Below are 12,586 nucleotides of genomic sequence, written 5' to 3' on the forward strand. Positions count from 1 at the left end.
TAGGTTGTCATATAAATGATTCTAAATCACCATAGAGAAACGTATCTATCTATTCTTTTTCTTATTCAAACCTAGGCTACACAAGGGAGTGAGGGGAATAAATCAAGGTCTTACCAAATAGGCAAGTAGAGCTAGAAGGGTGATACCATATGATTCCCTCAATTCACCCACCAGCATAGATAGGATACTATTTGATTCCCAAGCAAATAGGAAATCCGCTTTTCAATACTCTTATCGGAGGATTCCACCCACAAACTCAAAGTTGATGGCTAACTTCAATTGGAACAGGATATTGCACTAAAATATCTAGAAGGTACGCTAAGCGATGTGCTTTTTGCTATAATTCCTTTGTTTCTACCGCAACTAGATGATCTGAAATGGGCTATCGATCTCGCTTTTGGGCTTCAATTGGTTCTGTAACCCGAACCCTTTCCCCTGCCTTTGATTATGGCTTCTATTTTGCTAATCAACAAAGCCTTTGCCTCTACTTTCCATAGCATAGGTGAAAGCATAGGTGGCTGTGATTTGTCCCTACCTACTAGACATGGAATTGGCTACACAATTTCCCCCTGGCGGACTAAGCTATTGGGTAATATGCTTGCTGATGCCTAGAGTAAGCACTTGTTTTTCCTGATCTCCATTAGCTATACCATTCGGGCAACTGTATCTGCCTATCAGTCTATCCTTTCCATTGTTCACTTATTCTACTAGAGTGGGTATGGGCGATACGGGTGTGGTTCTTATTATGTAATCCCTTTTTATTCCGCCCATCTTAGCTTCTTTTACTTGGTCTATTCAATCTACTTAGTCAACTGGTGGATATGCTTCTAGCCTTGGACTTGGATATGCATGCTTACTCGGATGCTTGAAATGCTACCTTTTCTTCCATCTCTATCTCTGTTTCTAGTGCCTGGGGGTCTTCCTGTGTTCCCACCTATGCTTCTAGTGCTTGTTCCTTTGCCTACCTTACTGGTGTGGGGTGAACTACAATGGGTTTTTATGCTCGCTCGAGTGATTGGTTGCAGCTAAAACCCTAGTTTAGGATTAATACGCCAGGACCTATTGAGTAAGATTGCGTGAGCTGGTGGTTTTTGACTACCCTACCTTAACCTACTCCACCTTAACTATATCTATATTTGTCCATTTGGTAAGCTACCGCTTTCACTACTATTGAATGGATGGCCGAAAACTTGCACTTGGGACCTCCAACCACTACCTTTGTTACTTTCGTAGGATCCAATTCCCTTTAACCTACATGTTCTAAATAGGTTATAGCTACTGGTGCCTAAGGAACAAATACCTAGCTCCCTGCAACTCACTTAGCTAGTGGCTCAAGCCGCAGATATGGACAGATAGATGCTTAAGAAATAGAAATAACGTATAAACTCTTACCTGGTGTTTCTAAACGGTCATAAACATCCCTGGATCTATCATAATGAGATTTTCTCACATGGCTGGTATTGCTTCTCCCTTATAAACCCTCATAGTCAATTTGCTAAATCAAACACCTAAATCTAAGCTATCTAACTTGCTAAATCTCCACCTATATAGTGGCATTGACAGCTACACTTATACCTATACCTACTACTATACCACCCTCTAACACCTCTACTATAGCTATAAAAGGCCTCTCTACCCTTAAACCACCATGTTTAGCCACTATGTTAGGCCATCTACTATCTACATAGTCCCTCAACCACTTCAATCTTTCCTGCATATCTATAGTTCAATCTCCCCTAATCTTCTACCTAGGAGTATAAAGTTTGATAGGTTATAGTCTTACCATACTAGGAATGTATCCTTATGACAATGGAACCCTATGTGTTCGGTAATACATCCTCATATAATTTTGTATCATACTATATATATCATTTTTCATACTCTCCTTGCCCCCGGAGGGACAAGCAGCTTCGCACCTTAGTTTATAATCTTTATAAAAGAGACATCTCTCTCTCAATTATGTGTCCTCCTACTCCCAATGTATCAACTTTGGGCCATCCCTCTAAAGCCCTCACTCTAGTGTACCTTAATAATAGGTTAGCTAGGCTTAATAAGAATCTATCTTTGGTCTCCATGGCCTAATATGCTCCCATAGCCATTGTGAGAAAAATATAGCAGTAGCTACTAATGTACTCCCTCCCTTAAGAATCTTGTCTAAGTAAGGATATGTCTAAGCTAGATAGAAACTCTCATAGCATAATAATACTACACTCTCTACTCTATGTATATTGCTTACTATATAAAAATACACAACTCCATGGTGTTCAGCTATAGCCATGGTAACAACCCTTATAATAAGTATCCTCAACAATGGTACTAGTTAACCATGTTGATCTCATCCCTACTCCTAGCTTTATCATAGCTAGGGACCTCATCCTTTCAAAACCTCTGCCTCCTTAAGATGCAAGAATAGGAGGGTGAGGGTGAGGGTGAGGTAACGTGGGAGGAGACGAGAAACTCTCTTGGGGGGGAGGGGCCCCAAAAGAGACGATGCCGCCAGCAGGGTGATGGTGAGCTTGTCAAACTCCTGACCTATGGGAGAGGTAACGAACGCTCGACTAAGAGGCCACTATCACTTGACCACTGGGAAAGGAACTTGAAGAACTAAAAGGCTACCATCGCTTGACCATCGAGAGGTGGCCTAGAATCTATCTGATGATGAAGAAGATGCATTGGCCGATAGCCCAAACAGGTGATAGTTTCAAGCAAGGTGATACTCAGGATGAGGAGCAGACCGATAAGGAAAGGGAGATAGCCTATGAGCAGGAGGATGACCATGGAATTTCATTTCATTTCATTGAATAGCAGCAGCCACCATTCAATAATTCCCTCTTCGAAAAGCCATTGGATTGAATAGCTATTTAAGAGGTCATTTAGATAGAATATGTTGTAGCCCATCTCCCCTTAGATGTTTCTAAAGTGTTAGACTCAGTTAAGGCTAAAGAACTAGATGATCAAATAGAAATGCCAGGACAGGTATGATTGAAAGGGAAAAAGGCCCAGCAGATACTTTTAGATTGTCTTAGTATAGATAGATGAACTACTCGCGCTTTGTAGGATTTGAACCCATGACATCAGGTTTTGGAGACCTATGTTCTACCAAACTGAACTAAAAGTGTGACACTTCCTTGCCCTTGGAAGTGCACAACCTCTGGACCTTGGAATCTGTCATCTTAATAAGGGGAAAGAGTCATGCCCTCTCTCTATTTTCAAAGGGCCTACAGGCCCTCCAAATCAAAGTGTTTGGTTTTGGGGCGGGCCTTTTGAAAACAGATGGGAAAACTTTCTATCCTTTTGAAAATGGAGAGCTTTCAATTCAAAAGACTCCTCTGCCTCTCGATGGTGGCGATGGTGGCCCTTAATGGTCGAGCGATAAATCCCTCACCATATGAATAGTGAGTGACTCTGCCCCTTAATGGTCAAGCAATAAATCGATGGCGGCCTTATCAGTTGAGCCCTTGTCGGTCCTCATGGTCGAGCAACTCAAGTTCCTCTCCCTTCACATTCGAGCAACTCAAGTTCCTCTCCCTAACAGTTGAGCCCCTGCTAGTCCTTATGTTCGAGCCTGCTTGCACATCCTCTCCCTCTCGATAGCAGCCCTTATGGTCAAGCAACTCAAGTTCCTCTCCCTAACATTCGAGCCCCTGTCGGTCCTTATGGTCGAGGCTACTTATGCATCCTTATGGTTGAGTAGCCTTCCAGCTCCTTGGGAAACCGAATCCAACCCAATCTTAAGGCTTCAAGACCTTATTAAGCGAACTGAAATCGCCCTGCCAAAAATTTTCTAAATGAGCTCTCCATTATAACGGTTTCCCAGAGAGCCCAGAGAGTTGAACTAAAGGAGTAAGGGGAAGGGGTATCCTTTTCGACCTGGAGGGATAGCCGCAACTTGACAATATTGCCTCAGTTTATCCCCTTCTTCTTTATATAGAGAGGAGTGGAGAGTGATTCTTATCATAGCCCAGTGTGGATCAATTCATTATACTAGAGGAATGAACCCTCTCCCCTCCCCCACCATTTCCAAGGCAAGACTAAAAGGCCTTTTTGAACTCTCTATCTATAGTATTAGGCCCGCTCTGCTTGCTTGAAATAGTTGTGGTTTTTCCCAAAATAAAGAGCAAGTTCTTTTCAGTTGAGTACAATATCACTGAACACCTCGCGGTGCTTACACCTATCACCTATTGAAGTGATGTTCTTTCAGCTCGTTCTAGAGAAAGATTTCCCGCTTAGATGCTTTCAGCATTTCTTCCATACCAACTTGGCTACCCGGCGCTACTAAGTGTGACAACCGGTACACCATAGGTTGGCCCAACCCAGTCCTCTCGTACTAGGGTTGGCTCCTCAAAATTCTCCCTTCAACACCAGTGGTAGATAGGAAACAAACTGTCTCACGATGTTCTAAACCCAACTCACGTACCATTTTCATCCGCGAACAACCGAACCCTTGGGACCTTCTTCAACCCCAGGATGTGATGAGTTGACATCAAGGTGCCAAACGACTCCATCGATAAGCGCTCTTGGGAGTCATTAGCCTGTTATCCCTGACGTACCTTTGATCCATTGAGTAAGAGCCCTTACACGCGGGACTCCCGGATCACTATGGCGGACTTTCATCTCTGTTCGACCAGTGAGTCTCACAGTCAGGCAAGCTTAGACCATTATGCTTGCTTATTGAAAGCGCCTACCTTCGCACACCTTAGTTACTCTTTAGGAGGCATCCGTCCCAAATAAACTACCCACCTTGCAGTGTTACGCCCTGAGAATCAATCTAGGGAAAGAAGCGGTTAGGCATCCTTAGACGAAAGAGTGGTATTCCAGGATTGATAGGTCCCCACCTCCCACCTATCCCACACATTCGTAAGAGGTTGTCACTGTGAAGCTATAGTCAAGGTGCACGGGGTCTTACCGTCTAGTTGTTGGCACTCCACATCCTCACGAAGAATTCAATTTCACTGGGTCCATGTCGGAGACAGCAGGGCAGTCATTACACCATTCGTGCAGGTCGCTACTTATGTGACAAGGAATTTCGCTACCTTAGGACAGTTAGAGTTACTGCCACGTTTATCGGGGCTTCCATTCGAAGCTTATCACACTTCTCCTACCAACCTTCGAGCACCGGGCAGGTGTCATACTCTATACATCATGTTACCACTTGGCAGAGTCCTGTGTTTTTAATAAAAAATCGCTACCCCCTGGTATGTGCTGCTTTCCCAACCCAAAGATAGGAGGGAGAGCACCCCTTCTCTCGAAGTTATGAGGTCATTTTGCCAAGTTCCTTCAACATGGTTCTCTCAAGCACCCTACTATACTCTACTTGTTCACCCGTGTCGGTTTGGGGTACGGTTAGTTCACCGGGATGATCACCCTCCCAATTCGAAGTTTTTTCTTGGAAGTTGAAACCCTAACAGAAGTGTGCTTTTGCATTCATTCAATTTGGTTGGCAGGAAGATAGAACTCTCGTCCAATTCACTTCAACAAACACGCATGGTTCAGTAGTCTGGGAAACTTCATCACTTTCGTTTACCCATTGGACAAAAGCCCTTTCGGGGGTTCCTTAGGGACCGATTCACTCTGCGTAGATTGACTGAATGCAGAAACCATGGAACTGGAAAGAAATCATGTTTTTCACATGATTCATCGTTACTTATGTCAGAATTCTCACTTTTGATATCTCCAGGTGTTGGCCCTTCCCTGATTGACAGAATGTCCTACTACTGACACTTGGTTGGTGCCTCGCTTTCTAACCCTCCTCTCCTGTTAGTCAAGCAAGAAATGACCTCTCCTGTTAGTCGAGCAAGAAATAATTCACCCTTATGGGTGAGCAATAAAGAACCTTGGGTCTTGAGAGCCCACTTAATGCTTCCAAGGTCTCGTCACTTCGGTGAATCACTTGAGCCCCGATACATTTTCGGTGCCATGGAGCTAGACCAGTGAGCTATTATGCTTTCTTCGAAGGATGGTTGCTTCCAAGCCCACCTCCTGGTTGTCATCGCTCGATCACTTCCTTTTCCACTAAGTGATTGCTTAGGGACCTTAGCATATGATCTGGGTTGTTTCCCTCTCGACTCTAGATCTTAGCACCCAAAGTCTATCTGTACGATTGATTAAGCATGTACTCGGAGTTTCCTTGGGGTTGGTCAAGCTTTGGGCCACCCTAGCCCATTGAGTGCTCTACCTCAGGCCATATTATATGCACGCTCTACTAAAACAGATTTCGCGGAAATCCAGCTATATCCAATCTCGGTTGGCCTTTCACCCCTAGCCACAAGTCATCCTCGTATTTTACCACATACGTGGGTTCGGTCCTCCAAGGCCTATTGGAGCTCTCTTCAACTTGCTCATGGATAGATCGATCGGTTTCGGGTCAAATAGTCACAACTGGGAGATTCCTTGGCTGGAAAGTGCCTACACCTAATGGCTTAAGCTGATGTTACCATTTACTCATTGACCCATTATGCAAAAGGTACAATGTTAGGGTGAGCCGCATCTAGGTCAACCCAACCCTGAGCTCTACTCAGGTATTTGAAACAAATAGAGGGCCCCATATGACTTAAGGGTCACTCACTCATTCCGATGGGTGAGGGTATTTCTGATCAGATTAGACCCTGAGAATCTTACCTGCATCTTTGCTCCTTTCCCCCGAAGGGTCAAGCAAGAAATTCCTTCCTCTAATTGTTCGCATTGGATTCCTTTCTATTGCACTCCCCTTCCTAGGGTTCTTTTCACCTTTCCCTCACGGTACATGTATGCTATCAGTCATTGAGGAATACTTGGGCTTAGAGGGTGGTCTCCCTTTCTCGCTACGAAGTAATCCTAATTCAAACACACTGCGTTTTACTTACAGAATCGAACCATGGGACACTCTACAGGGCTATCACCTTCTTTGGCTAGATCTTCCAACCTTTTCATTCACAATTCTGCCTACCTCTCCCTTATGGTCGAGCAACTCAAGTTCCTTACGGCACATTATAGCCTAAATCAAAGGGCAAAGATCGGCATGCCTAGCTCTTCCATCATCCAATGAACTGAAATGAATCATGCAGAGAAGGCAAGGCTAGGAAAATGAGACCAAGATCGAAATGAAAACCTTCGCTGCTTATTATTTTCCTAATCCACTTTGGCTCACCGCTACTAACAGACTCTCAGTTGATTCCCATTCCCATAGCTACTTAGATGTTTCAGTTCTCTATGTCTTTCAAGTCCAAGGAGCGCAGACTAGCCACTGGGCTTGGATATGGTTTCCCGATCGAAGATCCATGGATCATGGATGGTATCTCTCCACGGCCTTTCGCCTTTGGAAGCGTGCTTCCCTCTCAATGCCCAGGCATCCATCCCATGCATTCTTTTCGATACAGCAGGCATTGAACCTGCTTCACAGTGCACCAAATTCCCTCTCCATATATTCGAGTGTTCTAACACACCCATCAATCGATCAATCACTCAGGATGCGCATGCAGGCTCGAGCCCCCAAGGAGAGGACCTTTTCCTTGTATGTGATTCTAGTTATGACTCGATATATGTCGAGTATGCTTTGATTTCATCTCTCTCTAGTGACCAAAATCAATCTCATTATATATGTCATTATGCATGAATGAATCGATATATGTCATTTCGCAAGCAATTAGATCAATCTTGTGAACCTCTATGCGAAACGATTGGGGCCTTCCAATCATGACTCGATAGCAGTCATTACACCAGAAAATGCTGCTACGGGCATATGTCATTACGCTTTCTTATCAATGCATATATGGGCATATGTCATTATGGAAGCGATGGGGTCATTTTGACCCTGAAACATGGTTCTCTCGAGCACCCTAGTATACTCTACTTGTTCACCCGTGTTGGTTTGGGATATAGAACCGATCTCAATCCAATATCCTGCTGAAGAAAACCAGGTAGTCAATTGATTTCCATGATGATCAGTGCTACTTTGACACTATGTCCTAGGCCACGTAGGTCACCGAATGAACATGCCCAGTAGGGGGCCAGGGATGCATCTTTCACACTTACCAATATTCCCATGAATCAATCAATCAAGACCAGCAGGGGCTCGACCATAAGGATGTGTAAGCATGCTCGACTGTTAAGGAGAGGATGCCCCCGACAGGGTGAGGAAAAAACACTCGACTAATAAGGAGAGGGCTCTCAATATAAGGAGAGGGAGAGGAACTTGAGTTGCTCGACCATAAGCCCACCACCAATAAGCATCAAGGAAGCAGGCTCGACCATAAGGACTGGCAGGGGCTCGACTGTTAGGGAGAGGAACTTGAGTTGCTCGACCATAAAGGAGAGGACCGGTAGGGGCTCGACTCATAAGGCTGCCATTGATTTCTCGCTCTATTTTCAGAAAATAGAGGGCCCTTACTTCTTCATAGGGGTCACTCACTATTCATATAGTGAGGGTTCAAGCGTAGTAGCCAAGTAGTAACGCGCTGGTGACTGATTCACCATAGGAATACCTTTGGGCAATGTGTTTCACTAACTAAGGAACTTTCACTTTCACCTCTACCCGTATCCGTTAGTCATTCTTGAGATATTGAATGATGCTCATTATATATGTCATTACGCTATCGAAGAATTAATCAAGGAATCGATCGAATTGACTTGATTTCTTCTGGTCATGACTCGATATATGTTTCATACCAGATTCAATGTGATTCATTAGTCATTCTTGAGAGAATGAATGATTCTCATTATATATGTCATTACGTTATCTCGAAGAATTGATCAAAGAATTAGATAGGTAATTCCGTGATGAATTCTATATGTCATTATGTGATCAAATCCAAGCATTCATTATGTATTTCATTATGCATTCATTCATTATATATGTCATTACGGTTTAGCAGACAATGCATATATTATATATGTCATTATGCATGAAGAAATGTCTCACATTCCAGTAGAGAAATTCCTGAAATAGAATTCATACAATGCAGTGTCAAGCCTTTCAATCTCAACTGACCTGGAGAGATTTCTACCATCCATCTCAGGCCTTGTATGCCCCCCTTAATTTGAAGGTGGCCTTAATTTGAAGGGGGAGCAAGCTCAGGCCGACCAACCTAGAGAGATTGAAAGGGGAGCTACTTGACCAATCAAAGAAGTATCATCAACAGAGGTAGGTGCCCTGGGGTATCGGGTGAGGAGCCTAAGAAATAGGTTTGTTAGGTTATTTAATATAAACAAAGGTCAGAGGGGGGCCTCTCGGAGAGAGAAAGAAAACAAGCACTAATGGCATATTATGGTCTTTCCTGCTTGTGCTTTTTAGGGCCTTTCAGAAACTTGTGTTGCTCCCGGTGAAATTTAAGTAGTATGTTCTTCAATGTTGAATCTGTCTGTTTCTGAGTGATAAAGAGCACGGGGGATATATCCAATGCTGGACCTCATTGCTTCTTAATAGTGGCTAGGGAGGTGGAAGATATTTTGGCCAAATGTAGTAGACACACAGTGAGCATTTTCTGCCTCAGTAACTCCTTGGTTTTGTGGGAATTATGGATTTCGCAGTAAAATGCAAGATAACTCACTAACTTGTGACTATAGAGCTCGATTATGCTCTTTTGATGTTTCTCTAGATCGCCCAGGTCAGTAATTGGCATAATCAATGCTTGGTGTGTCTCAAGTATAGTAGTGATCTTGTTTTCTATTTGGGGTAATGGAGCAAATAGATTGATATGTCCGTCCACATAAATTTTGGTCAATATGCCCAAAAAAAGAAAAGAAGGGCCCCCCTTCTCATGAATAGAGATGGTAAGGCTCAATTCAAGATCAGCGACAAATGAATTCAGCTTTTCTAGGATGATCTCCTGCTTGATGAGTTTGACCCCGCAAATGCCCACAAAGATGTTATCTGCGTAGCGGACGTAATGGGAGCCGGCTAAAAATGTATGCAGCTTCATGTCTAGTTCATGCATGTAGATGTTCATCAATACTGGAGAGAGAGGGCATCCTTGGGGAAGGCCTTTCTCTGCTCCATCATAATGAATCCCTTTCTTGTCCATTATGGGAGTTGTTAGAAAGAAAGAGATGAGATTCAACAGCTTAGGATCATCAACAACATTCCCGAGATATTCTAACAATCAAGTGTGAGGAATTACATCAAAGCAACTAACGACATCCATGTTAATGCAATAGTGAACGTCTTTCCAACCCAATACGGCCCAATAACACATCCTGGTCCCTCTTGCCTTTCTAAACCAGTGGGAATAGTCAAGAAAGATGGCTTCATAAAGTTGACTTAAGACCGCTCCTAATGCATCCATTACTAGGACGTCCTTAGGGTTAGGAATGGTAATAGGCCTAAACTATCCTGGTCTTCCTAGTTTGGGGATGAATACCCGGTACAATGGGAGGAACCTGAATGATTCATTATGAAGAGAGCCTAGGATCTTGAGATACTCCGCCTCATCAAGAGCATAAATGTCTCGATTCGGGATGACATCCTTTCCATTGTGCTCCTGATACAACTCCCTGATTTTGGAAATAATGAAAGTTCTGGAGGTCTTACGCTTCCGAGGGCAAGGGAAAATACGTACGAATCTGCCATGCCCAGGTTCTTGAGGGAAGGAAGAACTGGAGCGATGAAAGACCAAAGAGACGCTCAAGCAAGAAGACTTGAATGGTGAATGAGAGAAAGTGAATACCATCATGGGGGGACTTGCATTATATATGCGCATAGGTACGTTTGGGTTTGAACCAGATATCATTAGCATTGCTAAGGAGAAAGCCAATATCATCCCTTGTTTTTCAGGTTTTTAGTTGGTTTTGTCAGGTTTTCAAGTAGAGGAAAGATGTGATTCAACACAAATAAGGGGGAGGTTATGCCAGGCCGGCATCAGATAGATAGGATATGGCAGTTGAGCACTGCCGGGCATATTCATATCAAATGTACCCCTTCAATCCTTGAAGGGTAGAGTGGTAAACTTACAAGCGGTAAGAGAAGACCTCATGTGATTGATGACTAAATGATTATCACCCCAGCCATGGGAGGCCAACCACACCTACCCATGGCGCCTATGCCTCAGTGAATCCATCTGTCCCACCATCATTCTTTTTCAATCACAATAAGTCGGTCAAGGTTTGGGTCAAGTCCCATCCCTCGCTCACCCAACAATATCAGCTCGCCTATGATGGAAAGTGGCCAAAGAGTGGAGCCACCCTCTAGCCAAGCTGTAGCAGTCAGAATACGGAGGGGCAAGGCTTTCTTACTATCAAGGGTAGAACTAGGTCAGTCAGGGTTTTCAAGAAAGCCTATCCCAGAGCACTCGAGCTCATCCAACGAGCGAAAGTGTACCGTCAAGGGGCAGATATGTGGCCCTCAGGGTTCGTTTTTGTGCCTTTCAATTCCAAGAATCTTATCCTAATGAGAAAATTCATAAAATCAGACCAGTTACATGAATTCCACTCGTTCCCTCACTTCCAATACCTTCATTCTGTTACTTAATGAATCATCCAAATATTCAAGTGCCTCAGGTTCTTTTCCTGTTCTAAGGTCTAAGGTCTCCCCCCTTATTGGTGAGACAAAGAAGAGTTTCCGAGCGATACGCAGCGGGTCTTCAACGGGTCCGGTTTGAGCCCGAGGGAGGCTGAATAGGAAGATGGTTTTCGATGATTCAATTATATGGGATATGAGCTCCTTGACAGGTGAGGTTCATGATGCTAACCTTTCATCATAGATTTGAGATTTGACCAAGTTCTGGTAGTTGAAATGGAGTGCAGATGTGAGTGGGATACGGACCTAATTCCCTAATGTATATTCATTGCATAATGGGGACGAAGGGTGTTCCCACACCCCACCAGGAGGGTCCAACCCGCCCAACCAGTTTCTCCTGCATGCACTCTACATCAAAGTCTATGCGATGACCCATATCGCATTCGCGGGACTATGTCTTTGCTCTCCCACCCATGAAGCATGGGCTTGTGGAATAGATCCGGCCCATTTAGGTGCCAGTCGGGTGCTCCAGCTGGGCCAACAATTAGGATAGGTGCCATCCATATTTGCTTCTGCACCCATGTATGTTGCAGTTCGATGAATTGACCTTGTTTCAATGTCGAAGGGAGTGATTCTTCAATGCATTGTTCCAAAGAAGGGAGGGAAGAGAAGGAGAGATATTGAGAGCAGATATTATATATGTCATTATGGTTGATCACCCATACCATCAATGAGCTCTTCGAGTCTCGCTTCCCTTTTAGGTAGATAGAATGACGAGTTAAGGGTAGGCTTTCAAGAGAGAATGATGGGGCTGCATAAATAGGTGTGTCATCAGTGTCTTGCATTCCATTAGGCATGCCATAACCCTGATGGAGGAGCTGGTATTTTATTCCCCTCTTGGCACTGCTGGATCAGGTTGTTTTAGTCATTAAACTTTTTCAAAAGTTGTTTGCCTTGTCTTTAGGTTAAAAGTCTTAGGTCTAGGGTGTAGGTCCAGTTTGTTTTCAAGGTCACATCTCTGAAGGTCAATAAGTGCCCAGCAAGCCAGAGGGATGATTTTCAAAGTATTTCTTCGAAAGATTCTATCTTGTACAGTTAATTTTCACCTTGGATTTAAAAACCCTGTTTTTAAAGCCAAGGTCATTTCTCAAAATTTGC

At 43.8% G+C, this 12,586-nt stretch overlaps 1 protein-coding gene and 1 pseudogene across 1 annotated transcript in view; both read right to left on the reverse strand.

The window, feature by feature from the left end:
• Positions 1–12,586, reverse strand: part of LOC149171899 (3-hydroxyisobutyryl-CoA hydrolase-like protein 5) — a 186,588-nt gene that overhangs the window by 89,303 nt on the left and 84,699 nt on the right. The window lies entirely within an intron of this gene.
• Positions 4,045–7,211, reverse strand: LOC149171902 (25S ribosomal RNA; annotated as a pseudogene).

Source organism: Pinus tabuliformis, chromosome 4_2 (genome assembly GCF_031772625.1).
Source record: "Pinus tabuliformis cultivar Carrire ecotype Pingquan chromosome 4_2, CPIR1, whole genome shotgun sequence".
NCBI lineage: Eukaryota > Viridiplantae > Streptophyta > Pinopsida > Pinales > Pinaceae > Pinus > Pinus tabuliformis.